Source organism: Capsicum annuum, unplaced genomic scaffold (assembly GCF_002878395.1).
Source record: "Capsicum annuum cultivar UCD-10X-F1 unplaced genomic scaffold, UCD10Xv1.1 ctg4594, whole genome shotgun sequence".
NCBI lineage: Eukaryota > Viridiplantae > Streptophyta > Magnoliopsida > Solanales > Solanaceae > Capsicum > Capsicum annuum.
Genome location: NW_025853471.1, coordinates 167,533 through 174,152, shown reverse-complemented (window position 1 = coordinate 174,152; position 6,620 = coordinate 167,533).

Sequence of the window (6,620 nt, the reverse complement as noted above, 5' to 3'; positions counted from 1 at the left end):
GACATTACGAATGTATAAACCACACAAAAGCACATAAAACAATCAAACCAACAAACAAAATAGAATGAATTAAAAATAGTGTCCAGTCCGAGTTATACAGTCCCAAAAATAGAAAAAATACAAAAATCTAAATCCTATTCTAAACTAACCCTAGACTAAGCTCCAATGCCTCACCCGATGCCTCGAGCCTTCATCGCAATCATCCTCCAAGTACAAGATACTTTGGGGAATTCCTCAGATAAATCAATACAAATCTCTTGGGGTATTCCCCGGCTAAATTAATACACTTTCAATGAGAAAAGACTACAATCATTCGATAATATTTCAAACATTCCACAGGATTTCCAACATTCAATCAAAGCCATCGATTCTAAATATTTGCCTACCCGACCTATTTACCTAAACCAATTGAGGTATTATGATACTACCAAATTCAAATTAACGTTCCTTTCAAGTTATACGAATAATGAAATCAAGCTAACCAAAATTGCCAATTATATCAAGTTTCCAATTCTCACCCCCAAACCCATTTTTAACCACAACTATTAACACATACTTCGATTATTAAATCACATCTCAAAATCCACAACCAACATCCTTCACAAATAAACAACGAAGATTCAAACTAAGAACACAACACATAAATCATTCATACCTATGACATTAATAAAAAAATTAAGATAAAAGTAAATATCGAGAGAAGAAATGGACCTCAAAGCTATCAATTGATTTTAATAAGAGAGATAAGAGCTGATCCAAGAACCCTGAAGAATACCAACAGAACCTCAAATTTGACTCTCTCAATTAGTTAAGAACTAGCTCAGCAATGCGATAATCGACCTCCGTTCCAAATAAGATATATCTTCAAACGGAATAAATGAACAAACAAAACTGAACACTGGATTATGACCAAAATGACCCATATTCGTAGAGAATAAATGATTACTAGAACCAGATTTTTAGAAAGAAAATAAAACTAGTGGAAGCCCACGAGACTGAAGCTCCGGCAAAAACTAACGACGGGAAGAAAAATGATGAAGACGGGATCAGTTTCTGGCTATATCTCATCCAAAAATTAGAGGAAAACAATGAGATTTAGTGAGTTTGGGATCGATCCAACGAACGAAAAATGGAGAAGATGATTTCAGTAAAGCTACTGCCGGAACAGTAACCCAAAAACTTTCATTCTCTCTCTCTCTCCATCTCTCTGTTTATGCTTGTGTGGGGAAGAGACGGAAAAAGAAAGAAAAAATAATGGAGTCCTTTGCTGGTTGTGTCTATGGATGGAGAAGATGCTCTATGGTCTTTTTTTTTATCTGAGAATCTCTCCCCTCCTTATTACTATGATATGTATATATGTGGGATCTTTGTGGTGAGTATGTAAGGGTATTTGTATCTGTGGATAATTATGTGTGGGTAAAGAAGAGACCAAAAGAAAACAAATGGAATCGTTTCCAGTGAGCTCTATCCAATCCCCTTAAAACAAAATGGTTCTTTGTGGGCTTTCCTGGAAGTTTCCTAGTGAGCCCCCTTTCTAATGTTTCTCCCTTTTTATCTTTGTGGACAAGAAATATGAGGGGGAAGGGGTCACTCGGGTATGGGGTGTTGGGGGTATGGGTATGGGTAATGTGTCTTTTTTTAATTAAAAGGGTTGTCAGGATGCTAAAAAGAATAAAAGTTTGTTAGGGATTTTTTTGAGAGTTATTTTTTTTTGTATTTTTGTGGGATGTAATTACATGGGTGAGGGTACATGGTAGGATAAGGTAAGAATGGGTAAAACGATATCGGGCAGGGACGAGATTATGTGTCTACATCGGGTACCAGTTATATTTTTACTCCATCTCATTAAGGGTAAAATGGTACTTCTCCAACCCCTTATTATCTCTAACACGGGATTTAATCCCAAGAGTACGAAAGTAAGTTTATTTTCATCAAAATCTCTTAAGAAACTCCATTAGGGTATCAAACTAAAAATACTCGTAACTCAAGATTTAATCGCGGGTTTTAGAAGATAATTGGAGATTTAGATTCCTCACATCATAGGCTTCAAGAAGCATCCATTAATTTCTGAAATAGAGCTATGTGGGGTTTATCCTAAAAACTATATGGGCTTAAAACCATTAGAGCATTATTTTATGATTTTATGCATAAATTTCAAAGGGGTTTTGAAATCAATGTTCTAAATTACGTACTCTGAATGTTTTAATGTTACTAGTGTTTTGACCTTGTGGTCCTATCCCCTAAATTGATTTACATGTATACATATATGTATGGAATTTGAGATTTAAGATCTTTGAGAGTATAAATTATGAACTCCCTCTCGTGTATTGAATTAAAGATTATGGTTTTGTGACTTGAAAGATGTTTTCATAATATTATAGCATTTGAGCATGATTTGAAATTATTGAGAGGGTGTTTCTTGATATAAATGTGTTCTTGTGTTTAAGAGAAAGAATTGCATGTGAATTGAGAACTTTGACATGGACACCTTCTATTGTACTATTGAAATGCTTGACAAAGATGAGTTCCTTGCATGTGTTTACATGAGGTTTGAGAAAAAGTTTATTTGAATTGAATTATTGAAATGGTGGTCTCAAAAACTTGTGTTTTGAAAACAGAGATTTATGATAGACTAATAATGGCTCAGAGATGTGACTTGTAAGTCAATGGTACGACAATACCATATGTAATTATGCCATAACAGATTGTGTTTTTAGAGCATGGTATGGTTTCAGAGTATGTTTTCAGAGACTACATATTTTGATAGAGTTTTAAAAAGGGGCTTAAAGAGGGTAAGGTGGTTACCCGAAGAAGGCACAAGTTCAAGAAACTCTTAGCCTAAAACCGTATTTTCTGATACGGGTAGATTATTATTGTATACTGGCGACAGCCATGTGACGTAGTAGATTTACAGACTTCGACCCTTGCGGCACACTTGGGTTGGGGGCTTCACTGCCGAGTTAATGATAGTTTCCATATAGCCCAAGAAATTTTCAGAATTGTAGGGTATACCACCTAACGCAGAAGTAACACAGATTTCTTAGAGTTGTGATGATTTTTGCAGAGTCTTTTAAAATGCCCATGTGAATTCTTACTATATTATACGTTTGTGAAACTGTTTTACATTACTCTCATATATGTTGAATATAAATTGTTATTTTGGATTTGCTCTGCATACTAGTACAATTGTATTGACCCCCCTCCTTCCAGGTTCTAAGGCTCAGTCTAGGGGTCCAGCTAAGTAGTAGATAATTTAGACAGCCAGTCAGAGTTTGCAGTGGTGAGCCTTCTCTATTACAGAAGGCCTGTTTCTTTTCAGATTATGTCTCTTATCATCGTTTTGGTCTACTGGGGGCCTTGTCCCAGTTTCAGACAGTTGTCAGATTTTCATATAGTAGAGATTTCGTAGACTAAGTCAGATGTTATTTAGATGTAGTTGAATTACAGTTTCCATACTTATATTGAATTCAGAATTGATCATGTTTCCATAGAGGATTATGTTTTCGCATCTTCTTTATTTATATGAATATTGTGTATGATTACCAGATTGAGAAGGGCATTCTGTGCCTTCATGGTTCAGGATGTCCGTCACGACCAAGCCTTAGTTTGGGTCGTGACATTAATTATGGAATTAGTTATATGAACTTTATGTTGAATTCTTGAATTTGGAAGTTGGATATTATATCCATGATATTGTTCCATGTTAATTGATGAATAAAATATCCATGTTTCCTATGTGTGTTGAAATATGATCATCTCATGTTGGAATCCTTGATTGGTGAATGGGTTGTTGTGGTCGTGATATATTAGCATGTTGTATATGCCCAAGTATGAGATCATACCTCTCATGAGTTTGTGAAAATGCATAAGTGAATAAATTGTGCCTTGTAATCCATTGGTGATCTAGATAATGAATTCATGCTAACACTGCATTATCAAAATGATTTCCATGCTAAAGTTATGCCTTTTCATGGATTTGATGGAATGCTCATGAGATTAGAATTTTAAAATTATGATATGTTAGAATGCATTCCTATTCATTTACAAGATTATGACTATCAAGTGCTTCATGAAATCCCTCAAGGATTGGATTATGAATTGTTGACTATGGTCATATGTTCAAGAAGTGTCATGTCTTATTAACGTTTATGCTATCGAGTCCTGGGGGGTATTTAATACCCGATAATTTAGTTGTGTGCCTAGAACTAGCGTCAGTTTTTTGGATACTCTCAATCAAGCCATGATCAGTAGAATTCAATCAGTTACAGAACTCAGGAAAATTCAGTAAATTCAATATCAGTTTAGTCCAGTTTAGTATTCAGTCACATCTTAGTTAACTCAGTAATCTCAGTAATCTTAGTGGACGCAGTCAGTTAACAGAATTTAGTAGTGTTTCGTCAGTCATCGAAACCCAATAAACTCAGTTCAGTTCAGTTAAATAGAACAATCAGTAATAGTTGAGTTAATCCTAGTATGAACTAGGAAATTAGTTCAGTATAATTAGTTCAATATCTATTCAGTTGGGAGTAGGATTCAGCACCGAGTGAACCCAAGGATGAGGACATACATTGACAGTAGAGGGTATGACCCTTAGAAATAATACTTGCATTCTAGAACTATGTAGTCAGTATAGGTTGAGACATCAACACTGACAGTTGAGGGTTGATGAGGTGGATAAACACTACAAGATGAGAATTCCACCATTCTCATTTGGGGACACTGCCAGATGAGGGTCTACCATAGCTTGTCCTTACCTGTGGCACTGTATTGACACCCATCTAATTGGAGTTATAAGTTGGACCCTAATTTTATTCAAAAAAGGGGCATATCAGTTAGATGACTACCTCCCACAGTCTTAGTTTCAGATTCAGTCTTAGTAATAGAACTCAGTTTAGTTCTACAGATTCAGGACTGTCAGATACAGTCAATTAGTTCAGTATAGAAATCAGATAGTTCTATAGATTTAGGACTGTCAGAAAAAATCACTCAGTTATCAGTTATTAGTAATATAGTACCAGTAAACTTAGATATCAGCATCAATAGACTCAGTTATTCAGTATCCCAATATTAGTAACCTCAAATATCAGTATATCAGTATTCAAAACTCAGTACTCAGTCTTGTCACACCTTCAGTTACAACTATTATGTATTCATGCATGTAACCTCACTTAGTCTAATAAGAATTCAACTAATTCCATCAGAATTAGGAATGTCAGATACAGTCACTCATGTTATCAGTATATCAATTATTAAAACTTATATTATTAGTGTATCAGTTATCATAACTCATGTTATCAGTATATCAGTTATTAGAAATCCATGTTATCAGTACTTAGAACTCAGTATTGAGAATCCTCATGATCTTAGTTTCAGTTCACGTATTCATGCATGTACTCTTATTTAGTTATACTCATGTTATTCAGTTGGTATTGTTCATTCATATGAACCCATGTATATCAGCCTACCTCACTTTGCATACCAGTACATTCAAAGTACTGATGCATACTTTTCTCTTGTACTATGGTGTTTTTATACTATAAGTTTAGATGCATGGGCTCTAGATCATACTTAGCAGCCCACTTTATCAGCAACAGACAATGTAGTGAGTCCTCATAGTTTGAGGACATGGTTATTCTTATTATTTCTAGTCAGTTATTTCAGTACCTGAAGTTAGTTGGGGTCTTGTCCCATCAACTCCTCAGTCAGACAATTAGAGATTTTCATACTAGATGTTCAACAGTTTTTAATTTTACAGATGTTTTTAGTTTTGATATTGTTATACTATTTTTATCAATTATGTTGCAATATTGAACCTTATGGCATATTTTTCGCCAAAATTCTGCATTTATCTCAGTTATATTTTTATTATAGTATTACTATCATGAAGTGCTTAGTTACAGATATCAGTCATGGGTAAGCTTATGGTCCTTCGGGATTGTGAGCACCATGTAGCATTTAGGGTACTAGATTTGGGGCATTACAAACTATAGGTTCAGATGCATGGGCTCCAGATCATACTAAGCAGCCCATTCTATCAGCAACATACTTTGTGGTGAGTCCTTATAGTTCGAGGACGTTGTTATTCTTATTATTTTTAGTCAGTTATTTCAATAGCTGGAGTTAGTTGTGGTCTTGTCCCATCAACTCCTCAGTCAGATAGTTAGAGGCTTTCAGACTATATGTTCAGTAGTTTGCAGTTTTATAGATGTTTTCAGTTTTGGTATTGTTATACTATTTTTATCATTTATGTTATAGTATTAAAACTTATGGTATGTTTTTTGCTAGAATTTTGCATTTATCTCAGTTATATTGTTATTATAGTATTACTATCATCAATGCTCAGTTATAGATATCAATCATGGATTAGCTTATGGTCCTTCAGGATTGTGAGCACTGTGTAGCATTTAGGGTACCAGATTTGGGGCGTTACAAACTTGGTATCACAGCCTAAGGTTCAACAGTATCCTAGGAAGTCTAAAAGCCACATCTAGTAGAGTCTTGTACATAGGTGTGTGTCGCGCCACACTTATGGATAGGAGGCTACGAGATGTTTTAGAAAAAATTTTCCTTATTTTATGTCTCAGATCGTGCTATAGAAAGGTTCTCTAAGAAACTTATGT